The sequence below is a fragment of the Crocodylus porosus genome, unplaced genomic scaffold (genome assembly GCF_001723895.1).
Source record: "Crocodylus porosus isolate Cpor-Errol unplaced genomic scaffold, CroPor_comp1, whole genome shotgun sequence".
In the NCBI taxonomy this organism is placed as follows: Eukaryota; Metazoa; Chordata; order Crocodylia; family Crocodylidae; genus Crocodylus; species Crocodylus porosus.
Window position 1 is genome coordinate 43,853,171 of NW_017728931.1, and position 14,513 is coordinate 43,867,683.

At 40.7% G+C, this 14,513-nt stretch overlaps 1 protein-coding gene across 4 annotated transcripts in view; it reads left to right on the top strand.

Moving 5' to 3' along the window:
* Positions 1 to 14,513, top strand: part of MYBPC1 (myosin binding protein C, slow type) — a 112,055-nt gene that overhangs the window by 10,012 nt on the left and 87,530 nt on the right. The window lies entirely within an intron of this gene.

A 14,513-nucleotide genomic window follows, 5' to 3' on the forward strand; every position in this document is an offset into this window, starting at 1 on the left:
TTTTTAAAGAGGAAATCTGACCTCTGTCCTCTGGCCCTTCTTCTTTGCCCTTGTTTTCTTTTTCTGTTTTGCAGGAAGGATTTCTCTGTTCTCCTACAAAATATTTTCAGCTGAACAACAAGTACATTTATCTAGTCAAGCCTGTGATTTGAAGTATCTTCTCAAATAGCTTGTGAACTTTTGTACAGTAACTATTTCCAATGCCCACAGCACTTTACTAACTCCCTTATTCTCATAGTTCTATCATGGGTCTTACGATAAGGGATTTTTTGTCAAGTCTAAGAATTGAGATTCTCACAATTAGCAGGTTTTCACCTTCACAGAAGCAGGAAGTACGTGCAATATAGAAAATGTAACATGGGGAAAAAAAGGGCTAAGCACAGACCCTCCGCCAAGTTACATTAGCTCCAAGGCAAGATCTCAAACTAAGTCTGGCCAACTCTGCCCTTGACAGTCTTTGTGGTACCATTTCCTACTGTAATGCCATACCAAAAAAAAGAGTCTTCATCCTATGCATGGAGGGCAGGGGACAGAGGAGGCCTTATTTGTGGAGGAAGCTAGAGAGGCATTTTCCTCTGAGGCCATCCCACAGGGTCAGTGAGATGGAGAGAAACAGATGATGATGTGTCTATTCCAGTCAGATAAACTGGAAATGTGAGCTTTTCTTGTCTGGCATCAGGAGGCAGTTTTATGAAAACGCTACCACATTGAGATGCTCTTCTGTTTCATAAAGCTTTGTGAGTAGAACCCCAAACTTCTTCCCGGTCATACACTTCTATTTACCATGGATTTTGTTTTGATAGGCATGGATAAGTGGTGCTTGTACTTTCTTTTACATAGTGATACACTAGCAAATAAGTCATTTGAAAGAAGACTAAAGGCATAAGAGAGACATGACCTGACTACACCATTTATTTTGAAGAAGAGCTCTCCATAATTTACAATTTCTGACTGGTGGAAATTCTCATGTTTAAGTCTGAAAGAAAACTTTGAAATTTAAATCTATATAAAGAAAATGCCACATGATTTTGGTTTGGAAATATTGAAAGGTTTTATTTTGAAGTTTGCTCAGAATGAAATATCACAGCAGTCTCCAGATTTATTTTGTTTATTGATATTAAACTTTACCTGTTTTTTCCCATTATTTCAATATTAGGCTGCATTTTTCCATTGTGACCATGTGGGTATTCTAATCTGGAAATTTAATGCTCACTTTTCTACCATGGGTGAGATTACTGGAATAGATTGCCTCTCCCTTGGTGCATTCATACCTGTCAGAGACTCATGATAACTCATGCAGAGTTTGGTCAGAGGAAAATCTGCATTGTATTATGGGGTAGGCTGAAAATACATCCTGTTTTCACTGGGACAGTGCCATTTTAAACACCTGTCCTAGGCATCCCATTAATTTGTTCAGATAAACATTTTTGTCCTGTGACTGAACACAGCAGTGGTGCTCTCCAGCCAGAGGGCACAGTTAGGGATTTCCTGGTCTCCTGCATCTCTGTGCTCTGCTCCCTCCCCACACACACATGCTCTCTGGCATGCTCAGCTGAGATCACAGCTTGAACACAGCTGAGCATATGAGAGGGCAGGGAGGGAGCAGGGTCCTGAGAGATTCCAGAGGACCTTTAAGAAGGAATTGCTTAAGTAACAAACGCTTTGCCAGATTTCCAATTTTGAGATTTGGGAAATATGGCCAACTTACTTATAGGCAATGTAGTTTTCCATAGACTTCAGACCACAGGAGGGAGCAGGGCTTAAAGTACTACTCCCATAAAACATTGTTCCCTAATTTTCCCTGCAAAATAGAGAATATTGAAAAAGTTGAACAAAACGAGATATATTCTGATTTGAACTGACCCAATCCAAACAAAATATTTCATTTTATATTTCCCCGGGAAATGTTTAATTTTATGGAAATTGCATTTTCAGTTGGAAAATTGTTTCCAATAAGCCCTATGAATAGTAGGGGTGGGTGAAACGGGCAGTATTTGGATTGAATTTGGCCTGAATCAGGGACAGTGATTTGATTAATTGATTCAGATCACTGTCCCCAATTTGATTTGGCCAAATCCGAATCTGAAGATTCAGTGCTGATATGGAGAATCAGCAATTCAGCCATAGACACAGCTTTAAATGTTTTTTCTGCATACTTTGAGGTACTAGGCATGGTTTGTGAATCCTGCAATGGTGGGGCAGATGGAGCATCCCACAGGAGCACGGGGGGCCCCCACATGCTCAGTGGTGAGCCCAAAAGTGGATCAGGGTATTTGGAGGCCCCCCTGCACCTCCCTCAGCTCAGCAAGAGTGTTCCCAGGTGTCCTCCCAGACCCAGTAGGCACCAGTTGCCTAGCCTGGGGGTGCCCCTCAGTGCAATCCCTGGCAGACCCAGAAGTGGACTGGAAGTGCCTCTGGTCCACTTCTGGGTCTGCTGCCAAGCACACCGGGGACCCTGCCATGCACCTGTGGGATGCTCCATCTGCCCCAGCATCTCAGCATTCATGAGCCACCTGGTACCTTGAGGTATGTAGAAAAAACATTTAAAGCTGTGTCTATGTCTGAATCATCAAATCTTTCTGAGTCTCTCCAAATTGATTCGGAGGGCCTCGATTCGATTCAGAGAGATTAAAGGGTCTCCCGATTCATTTTGGATTTGGAGATTTAGCCATCGAATCACGCCAAATCTATGCTGAATTGAATCAGCGACCAAAGTTTTGCACAGCCCTAATGTATAGCCATATATCAGCCTGTCTTCTGGTTCTCTCAACTCCAATGCATGTATGGATTAAAAAGCCATTGTTATTCAATGTATTTGACAAGATAAATTATTCCTTTAACAGAATATTTAATAGAATGGGAAGGGAGGTATGAGCAATAAGATTAACAACAGGTACAATTTTTTTTTAAGAATAGGTCAAATTTTTATCCATTTTAGGGGATACATATCAGAGGTGAACTAGGTCCATTTTATTTAAAGTAGAGACATTTAGCAGCAGTGAGCATAGCATCTTGCTTTTAAGGCTAGGATAGCTTAAGAAAGAGTACACTTTACAGCCAGAAATTTAAAAGGCCCATTTCCTTTTAATACTTTCAAATTGAAGGTAAAAGTTATTCTGGAAGCAATTTTGCACTTGGAATTTTATAGGTGTAATAAATGCTGTAATCAGTTTGTTGTTCAAATTATGTTACGTTTGTGTCTGTTCAGAAAGGGACAAAGGTGGAAACAGTTTTTTGGTTTGATTATAGGAGCAGGGAAAGAACAAAAGCTGCATGAAACTCAGCTATTTACTCTCATGGGTGCATGTGTCCTTTTAACCTATGGTTGTCAGACTGGGTGGCATGTTTGAACTTCAAGGGCTCATAGTAAAGGTCAGCCAAACTATTGAGTTTTAACATAGCTTCCACATGAAAACATAAGTTGGATCAAGTTTATTCTCAAAGCCTATCCTGGATCTGACATCCTTTTTTGCAAAACTGACTCAAGCTTGAGGTTTATGTCCTAAATATTATGAACTCCTTTAAGGTTTAAGAAAGTATTGTTGATCTTTAGGTGAGTGACTGCACTACCTGATGATAGTTAATGGCTATTGATGAGCTCTAAATAAAGTAATTTAAACTTTGTTGTTTAGAAATAAAATAAATCAGTAAAGTGTACTGTGCTGAGACCACCATTATAAACTGCAGTTATTTGCATTCTGTGTGGAAGAACAGGAAAGAAATATGGAGATGTCCAACTTCATGAACTATCAGTGTTACTAAGTTTGCAGACCTTAGTAAGAGAATACAATGGAGTGGGGGAAATAGAATTGATACACTCCTTTGGTGACCCTTAAAAATAAAGTTCTAACTTCATAATGGTAAGTCCATACAACAGACCATGTGCATTTGTTTTATTATTATTAGCAATTCAATAGCCTTGACAAATGAAGAATTATGAACCCATGTATTTCCGAAAGGGGCCACAGTGTCTTGAGAGAAGATCTACCTTTAAACTTTTGCAGTGGAAGGACAGTATGCATCAATCTTACAGCTCTAGAAAGTCATCTAGAATTTAATCAATTTAACTTACATGTGTAGAATTTTTATGCCTTTGACTGCATGTTTTGGGCAACTGGAAAAAAAGTTGATTTCTCTTGTGTATGTTCAGGAAACTTCTTATCCTTCCCTCATTTTACTTTACCATATTTTCTCACATACAATGTGCATCTTTCCCCCAAAATCAGCACCCCCCCCCCCGCAATTGGGCTGTGAGTATGAAGTGGGGAAGCTGATTTTCTGCTCATGATAGAAGCACTCTGATATGATTCCTGCTCCACTAGTAACTGCTTGTGGTAGTAGTGTTCAGGCAGCTGAGGGAATCAGTTGATGTGATGGCTACTTGTTCTCCCCTCAGCAGGTGTTAATGACTATCTCTCCTTTTTAATGGTCTTGAAGTTTCACTAATCAAGTTAAACAGTCTTGTGGCAATTTTGCTGTGTGCTATATGCTCCTTCTTTCTTTCCTCCTACTTCATAGGCTAAGCAGGGAAAGGAGGGCGAGATAGCTGAAGACCAGGCTCTGTCCCTGCTCAGCTATAATTCTGGAAAAATCTTTCCTCTCCCTTCACTCTGCCTTTCAAAAACAATGTGCATATTACATATTATATTCTGGGTCAAGTTGTATGCAGGAAAATATGATATTTCTAACTTCCCCATGTCTGGTCCAGTCAAAGAACAAGAACAGTGCAAAACCCAATCGGAAAATTTTAGTAAAAAAATAAAAAAAATTAACCAGCTGTAGGCTTCAAATGGAATGCTGCTTCCTGCTTACCTTTGGATCCAAGAAGTTCAAAGAACTATTTTTTCTCCTCAAAGCATGAAAGTTTTCAAAACAATTTTTGTTCATGTCCTTATTTTAAAAATAATGTAGATGGGGAAAGGGAGGGAGAAATATTTTTTTAAATACATTTTCTGTGGTCTGGCAGTGAGCTTGATAATGCATGATGAATTTGCTAATTAAATTAAAGACACCAAATTTAACTTTATTTATCTATTTTAAACTCTGGCTATGTACAGACAATCTTTTCTACTGGAAGAAATTTCTTATGATAGAAAAATAGCCTGGAAGCTGGACTATACAGACATTCTTCCAGTCTCATGGCTGGAGAGTTTCACAGGCAAGCTGTACAGCCAGGGGACAATAGAGGACTGCTCCCTGGACCACCCCCATCCTGGGAGCACATCACTTGACAGCCCACTCTCTCCCCTGTATGGGAGGTTTCAGGTGGCAGTTGGCAACCACAGGTAGTGCTGGGAGGGTTCTAGACCTATGAGAATGCCATATTTACTTTCGGAAAAAAAATCTGAGCTTCTGGCTTTTGTCAGGAGAGCAATGAATCCTGATAGAAACTGAACATCTGTATCCAGTCTCTGACAATGTTTTGGCAGCCTCCTAATGCCTAACTACAGTACATATGCAATCCCAAGACTGAAAGCAAGACTGCACAGCCTTGCACCAGTGAATGGATTATCAACTCCTTCCTACCAGATATAAAGTGCCTTTTTCTCATGGAAAGTATAGGCATTTTGATTGCAGGGGTCATCCATGCAAACTAAAGACAAATTTTCAGGTGCAAATACCCCATTTCCTGCAATCATTTATTTTAGCTTGGTGTGATACAAGAGAAAATCGCCCTTTTTTCTGTGTGCTTCCAAATGGTTAACTGATAAATTCCTGTAGTTGAGAAAATGGGACCACATTGCCATTGTTTTTCCTTGTTGGTCCCTGTTTCATTTTTTTCATGCAAAAGTGTAGGATTTGGAAATTAAAAGATGTACAAATTCATTTCACCATGTACTGACTACAAATGGTCCCCTAGCTTTAGAAGGATCTGATATTAAACCAACACTACAGTGGATCATGAACAAAAATCCGGAAGCAGTGGCTTTTGTGCAATGAAAACAAAAGGAACAATTTATATGTCCACTTACAAACCTTCATTACATCAGTCTTCATTTACAGGTCTTAATCCGGGATTACAATTTCTATATATTCATGAATATTAATACTTATTAATATACAGGTATACACAATAGTCCTGGATAAGACCTATGACTTACTGCAGTGAGAGACCAAAACAGTACATTCCTGCAAGTTGTAACTAAAGGGATACTTGTAATCAATAAATACACACATACAATGAATGAGAAGAACTGAACAACAAACTTTAACTGTGGAGCAATAGGCAACTTCTGCAGACCCTTCTCTCTCTCTCTGTCTCTCTAACTAGCTACTTCCTAGGGGTTCATCTCCCAACTTCCTCTGTCTCCTGTTAGGAAGCATCTCAAACGTATAACTTCTATCACAACTATAATTCTCCTCTAGGTTCCAACAAGGCATTCATTCCAAAATCCAGCAATGCATCTTTGATTGATGAAAAAGGGCAAAGGAAGATTCCACTTTCACGCTACATTTTGCTTTAGATTTAATTAAGATGCAAAACCATTCATGGCTTCCATCCTTGTGAATCTTGTCACACAGATGTGCACAAAGAAGTCATAAAAGGTGAAAACACAGTCCAGATACTTAATAATAGAAACAGATTCCTGTTCTAGCAAGCAGCTAAATAGCTACTCCCACTTCATTTTTTCATGTAGGAACACACACACACACACACACACACACACACACACACACACATACAATGAGAAAAAGAGTCCAGATAGGTTATTTCTTATTTCCGCATCCTAGATTATAAATAGGGACCTATTGAAATCAAGGAGGAGGTAGGCAGCCAATTTTATGGGCCAATAGTGGAGCCAGTCACTATTTTTGTGCCCTCCCATGCCTCTGATTGGCCAAGGGGCCCTCACTGCTGATTGGCCAAGAAAGCTGTCCATCATGAGGCCCCACACCTTGCTGCTGGTTGTTGGAGAGGGCTGGAGACCATATGATGGGCAAACGTCTCAGCCAATCAGTAGTGAGGGGTGGGGACAGCCACCATCTTGGCTGCTCCCTTTTGCACTGGTGGCTCCTCCCCAGCGAGCTGTATGACTGGACTGCAGCAGCTATGAGGACCGCTGGCTCCCACTAGCAAGCTAACATTTTATTTTTAGTAAGTTTTTTTTAGGGAGGGAAGCGGGGAGTTTCACAGATTTCATTAACATTGCCCAATTTTGTGGACAATGCCTGATTTCATGATTTCTTCAAATTCTGCAAAACTGTGAATAGAGTAGGTCCCTAACTATAAATGGAAAAGAAACTAGAGGAAAAAAGAGTTTTAAATTTTAATTTTAATTCTATTTCACTCAGCAACCAAACTAGTGGGCCAGGCATCCAAGAAAGTTTAATTATTTGTTCATCACATGACTTGGAACAAAACCATGAATGCTTCAGATATTTTTCTTTGTGGTCCTAAAGATTTAATTTATTCAGGTTACCATATTAACCTTAATTTTAAAATAAAAGAAGAAATATGAGGATATTCAGAATGAATTGTAATGATTTACCTGGTTCTATGATTTTGTGTTGTGTGGGTCCTGTGTCTGCACTGAGAATCACTTGTGGAATATATATATCCCACATACAAATCATAGATGCATTTGATTTATAAATATATATGATATTACTCACTTTGAGTAGTTACTCTGCTAAAGCACAGATAGAAACTTAGTTTACAGGATCATTGCACTCAATTCTGCAAGCTGCTGAGGACTCTGGTTGTAATTTATCAAAACACATGCTTAATGTCAAGAATACATGTCCCATTGGAAGCAATGGGACCATCTCTTTGGATGACCAAAAGCCCTAGATAAAGCCCTCCATATCTGAGCTCATGTAATTCAGGTCCTGATGTCTGCGTTTTGTTTATAGTTTTCTTAAGGAACTTATGGTTTACAAAGGGCTAGAATAGATGTTAGCTTTAGTCACTCTCCTGTAATAAGGCTAATCTAGCATTGCATTGCCCTGAGGGAAACACTTTCCAGATTCTTTTAAGCATTTGGGGATAAAGAGTGATATGCACTACTTTAAGAAGTACAACCTGCTACTCTGTAGCTGACTAGCAGGTGAAGCCCAGAAGCCATAGCTTAACCTTCTGTTCAATTGGGGTCTTTCTCTACCAAGCCACTCCCAAGCAAGCACCACTGTAGCCATTTTACAACCACGAGTACAGAGGCTGGCATTCTGAGCTCTTACATAGACAATGCCTAGGAGCGAGAGGATCTTTACATAGCATAGCCACATACGGGTTGCAGAGAACCACAATCTTTCCCTAAATGAATAATTTATTTATTTTCATCTGACTAGTGGAGTTAGCATTTTAGGAATGCCTGAGTAATAGTTATATTTGTCTGACCCATGAAGGGTATGACCATGAATTTAATCCATCTTTTCAAGGCTGAGACAAGTTGGCAGGTCTGAATGATGAAGAGTATAGGGTCACTGTCCCCTTCATATCACTTTAGCACATGTAAGTTACCTTGATAAGCTGTTGGTGCATGCCACAGATCTCTCGCCTGGATTCATGGTAATACAACTACTCCCTTCCCTTTCAAGTGAAGGTGACTTATCCTGCTTTCCAAGCTGAGTTCTGTTATTGCTCCTAAGGAGCTGTCAGTTCCTACTGCAGTTACTACTGGAATATGGTTGGAGCAGACACACCATAAAGCTAAACAAATTAGCTTTATTCTCTATCAGCCTGCCAAAGAAGCCCTATAAGCGCTTTTGGACTGTAGAGGGGATTTCCTCTCCCTCTATTGGATGTCGCAATCCTAGGTCCTTGAAAGGTAAATGGTATCCTTAGACTTTATGAAAGTCACTTCTTCACCTAGGGCAGAATGTTCCTAACCCTGGGGCCACGGCTCAGTACCGGGCTGCAGAGGGTTTGCTGCCAGTCTGCAGGAGGGTTGGCTGCTGGACTGGAAGTCTGGAAGTGACTGGCAGACTGCAGACCGACAGCCAACCCTTTTTATATTCAGTATAAGAAAGGGTTGGCTGCTGGTCCTCAGTATGCCAGTCACTTCTGGTCTGCAGTATGCCGGTCTGCAATTTGCCAGTCCACTATCACTTCCGGTCCACAATCTAAACATGTTGGGAACCACTAACCTAGGGGAAAAAATTGTAAGCAAAACTATTCTTTTTAAGACACCTTGGCATATCTACATGTGCACTAACCTGAAGACTAATTAGCTGTGGAGTAAAGTGTCTCTGTCTACACATATTACACTGCTACGCTGCACTGAACTAATTAATGCCAGCATAAAATAATACTGTTAAAGACAACACTATCTTACAGCAGGGTAATTAACTATGATTAAATGCATGTGTAGACGCTGATTACAGGCATGAGTCAGCCCATCCAGCGGGGTCCTGACTCCTGCCTGCCACCTATCCAGATGGCTCCACACTTTCAGCACTCTCATGCTCCAGCCAGCCCTTCTGCCACCCGATGCTGCTGCCCAGAGCCTGGGGCTGACTCTCCAAGCCTGCTGCCAACTGCTGCCACCTGCTGCCACCAGATGGCACCTCCTTGAACCTACCACCACCCACTGAGCCTGCTACCAGCTGCCACCATGTTGGGCCCCACATCAGCTGGCACCTAGGGACAGGGACCTGACAGGACACACAAAGGGACCTACAACCTCATTGCCAGGCAGGATTGTCTCTGGCATAAACTGCCCCACCCCAGCTCAAATTTTGCATAGATGATATGCCCGGCGTAAACTGTTTTGGAGTATATTGTTTCAAATTAATCGCATGTGCAGATGCAGCCCTTGGGCACATCCCCACAAGTGGGAATGTGCATGTCCCTGCAGACAAACATTCCCTGGGAAATGCTTGTACATGTGTGCTCTGGCACATGGCTTCTGACACACCATCCCTGGGTGGAGTAGGGGAAGCTGGGACCAGCATCTGGGCTTATCCAGGGTCCTGAGGGCCTTTGGGGGCTGCAGCCACAGCAACCCAACAGCATGGAGCCTGCCTGGCAGCTGGAGTGTGGCTCCGGCTGGCCGTACTCTGGTTCATGGTAGCACATGCTACTGTCATGTGCACCACCACACTTTTTAAAGTCATGGGGTTTTTTTACACTGGGATCTCTGGCGTGTGCAGTGTGCATGTCCGTGCTCATCTGGATATGCCCCTTCAGTTTTCTTCTTTGGCCCATCTATAACAGACCTAACACCAGAGTACCAGAGATGACTAGGGTTGTATAGCAGACTTTTCCAGAATGCTTCTTAGTAGTCTTTAGTCACTAGGAGTCCTTTAAACTGTAAGTGCCAGGTACTTTGCTGACAAGATCAGTATAGTTCAGGGCCAAAGGCTGGCTTTAAAGGAAACAACAGCTCCTTACATTGACGTTCAAGTAGAACGATAGGTGATGCATGCCAAAGAAATAATGGGCTAAAATATATTAGATTGTTTCATGGAGTCCCTATGCCTCTTGCTGGAGTTGCAATCAATGGAAGCTGCTGGAGGTCACTATATTTAAGCCTCTAGCCACAGCTGTTTAATGGTGTTTTGATAATGCAGTTCTGATCCCACTGCAGACAATACCTAAATGGGAACTGAAATTTTTAATAATAAAGATCCTGATTTAGCAAGGTTCTTAAGGAGGTTTCTAACTTTAGCACATTAACGATTTCATGGGACTTATTTGAACTTAATTAACTGAATGAATAATAAGAAGAGTTTAAACTCCATTTTAACTGATTAACTGAATGCAATCTTAATTATGATGTGGATACCAATAGTTGATTGAAAATTGTTGGTGGCGATTCAAGTTACAACCTCTGCTGGTTTTCAAGACTGCGTGTGCTCTTGTTTAATTATAAATCAGAAAATAAAAATGTCTTGGCTTTAGGTGCTCATATCCTGTGTCAAATCAAATCCATAATACTCCTCCTGACATGACTGAGACATGAAAGCATTTCTGGAGATACTGTCTATCTAAGTAACAGTTGTGCTTTCACTTTATTTGCTAATTATGCTTCTTGACATACTATCCTTTCTAAGCAGCCCTTGTACATGGTGATGCTAAGTTAACTCCCTTGCTTGCTGTCTACTTGTTTCTAGTCAGCTGTCTTAGACCTTTCCTGTCTAACAGACAAACTACAGAGTACAAAACAAGCCAGGAAATTTACCTGCTATGTACTACTAAGACTCTGTTAATGTTGCTTTGTTGAAATAGGTGCCGGAAAGGGGATCAAAGCCCCTGTTTCCGCATGCTATTTTTTGCTGCAGATACAGCAACAAGGAGCAAAATTCATTTTAGCTTCCACTTATGCTCACTGGAATCCCCAGATGCCATGAACATCCCAGTTGCCTTACATGGCCCTTACATGGCAAGGCATTGTCAGGAACCTGGCAGTGGATAAAGCTCTGGTTTGAGTTGCCCAGTGAGGTATTCCACAGCTACTGGATAGAAGAAACATTCAGCAAACTGATGGCCTGTCACAAGTACTGAAGCCATGATACAATCCCATTGCATCTTATTGACATTCTTAGCTAGTAACAAGAAAAGCATTGTTTTCAATTTATTCATTTGCTCTTAGGTACTTTTCTGCTGAGAGTCTTCAGCGGCAGCAGCTACGGTGATCTGGCAGCAGAGAACCTGGCCAGCAGCTGAACTGTGGCTGCCTAGGCTCTGGTTTCTGGTGGCACATGCAGCCACCATGTGCACCACCCTGCTTTTTTAAGGAACGGGTTTTGTTGCTTTCCAAACAGCTGGAATCTAACCTCTTCAATCATATCCCCGGAGGTTTCATCAGCCTTCTGGATTCTGTAGTTCAGCAAGCTCATTATGATTCACCAAACAATGTTTCTTCTCTTTAGGAGCTGTAGAAAACTGCACTGGTCAGCCCAAGCCAGTGCTTTCTCCACTGTGATGTCTGATAATGCCCTGACAGAGGGCCATATAAGGCAACTGGCTTGTTCAGAATGGCATGTGGGGACTCCAGTGAGCATGCTTCATCAGGAACGCACACAACAGTAACTGTTGGATGAACCTGCTGAGCTCTTTCCTGGCTGGCAGTTCTTTCCCAGAGGTCAGCCAGAAAGGGCTATCATTCTTTGGAGAGGTGGAAGCTACTGGGATGCTATTAATGGGTTTTTCCTGGCTGTCCTGAGGAATGAAGCTGTCGGCCAACCATGACCATTAAAGGGGTCACACATGGCCAAAAGATTCCCTTGGAGTCGCACCTTCTTTTATGCTCTCCCCTATACTTGGAACTCCTTTCCTTTCTTGTTCCTTTCTCTTTATACTCGCACGTCTCTTCTTAGCTCTCTTCTTGTATGAGGACTCTCAACAGCAGTTTGCAAAGTATTTAAGAAAAAATCATCTTAGTTCTTTGAGATTCAGACTACAGCCAACGTCTCTTGCATGTTTCAATGCATAAGACAAAGTCTGTATTATGTTAAAAGCCCTATACCAGTTTATAATAATTCTTGAGATTTAAAACAATGAAATATTATTATATTAATACTTGAGATTTGAAATAATGCCCTGCATTACACTAGATAACCTCCTGAGGTCCCTTCCAACCCCGCTTTTCTATGATTCTATGACATCAAACCCAGAAAGTCTGTTACCTATAAGGTATATTTTAATGGTAAAGCTGCTAAAAGCTTTAAGAATAAAGTCCAAAACTCAAGCTAGACTCACTGAAAGGTATGGGCATCACATGTGAGCCTGGACTGAGTCTGGAAAAATGAATTTTGATCTATAAATTGTTGTCCATAGCCCACAAGTAGTACATTGCTTCTGGTGATCCAAGGAGAAATGACTGATTGCTTGATAGCAGCACTCAATTTCTTTATGTCAAACAGCTGAATATATATTATGTCATTTTCTGATATTGCTTTGATATTAAATGGGATTGTCACAAATGTGTTAATTTACTTCCAGTGGTTGAGAAGAGTGTCTATGTAGTCATGAAGGGGAGATGTTACAAGAGATTTTGTTTGTATTAAAATATAGTACACACTGGGTGCATCTACACATCACCTTTTGGAAGTTCAAAAGCATAATGCAGTATGGGTGGTTACTGTGCCGTGTGCATGGCACATACTTAGATTTTGCCATTGTATCACTACAGTGGCATGCTGTAACCAGGGAGCACACTGCTATGGAGACATTACTGGCAATCACATGTAGACCCCCTGTGATTGCTAACTTGCCAGAGCATGCTGTGCAGCGATGTAATGCATCATTACGTCACCATAGGGCGATGTGTAGATGCACCCACTATGAAATGATGACTGGCCTCGCATGGTTCTTAACCCAAATCAGGCAAAAGGGCTTATAAGTATTGCTTTTAGCCGGAAGAATTGTTTAAAGCCAAACTCAAAACAGAACCCAAGGAGTCAGAAGAAATCCAGAAAAAAAAAGTTGGTTTAAACCTGCATAAAGGTTCATTACTTGAACTGCATATCTACTGACATCTAATGGAGAGTCTCTGATGTCTAGATTATATGGAAGATGTTTGTGACTTTGGGCTTTATAATCCTGGTCTCTATCCCTGTAGGCAGTGGCTATAACATCTGTTATGTATTCATTATACTAATTAAATATAGTGACCGCTTCTACTAGTGAAAGTTTATAAATCCCTCCATACTTATTTGGCTCAAGCTTATCTCCATACTAAAATTATTTCTCCCTTTTAAACATTAGAATTTTTTTTAAGAATAGGATTTAAGAATGTATTTAGTTATAATTAGAGCTAGTGGCAGGGAAATAGTCTTACATGCTGTTTTGGGAACTGAAACTTGGTGCCTGGTTTTGGTCTGGGTCAGGGCTCCAAAGGTTAATACTCTGTTACATGACAGGGCTTGGTATGCACCAACTTTAATGTCTGCTATTACAATTGGAACAATTAAACCTTTTATATTTTCTCTTGCTCAAAAACTCAAGCTAGAATTTAGTATATTATCTCCAATAAGTATTCTGAGGTATTTATAGTTTGGAAACAAGCTATGTTAATTTGCTTTAAAGATCAGCTCTTGAAAAGAGTTCTAGTGACTGTGAAGAATATTCTCATGAATATAGGCTTTTTCATTATGTTCTTTCCAAGATGGACTATCTATGATCCCAAAAGGAAGTCTGAAATGAGTTAGGAACTTTGATACCATGTCATACAACTAGTAAGAGCATATTTTCTTCTATATATTCCATATCAAACAATAAAATGGAGGAATGGAACTGATCTCTTAATCAAAAAGTGTTATGGAGGGAGATTCACTATGGCAAACAATAGTAGCATCATTTATGTGCTCAACCTGTTGTACTCTATAGATTGTATATTACATTCAATATGCTACAGAACTGGGCACATGTGAGAGAGACATGTTAGCAAGTAGATGTGTTTCAACATATGTGAAAAGAACAGCTTAAGACAAAACTAGCTTAGACAATGCAATAACAATATTTTCAGGAAATGGTTGACAGAAAACTTCTCTCCTGTAATCCATTTGGTGGTTTTTAAAGACAATATTTTGTGCCTCCAACTTGTACTGAAACCACAGACATTTATGGA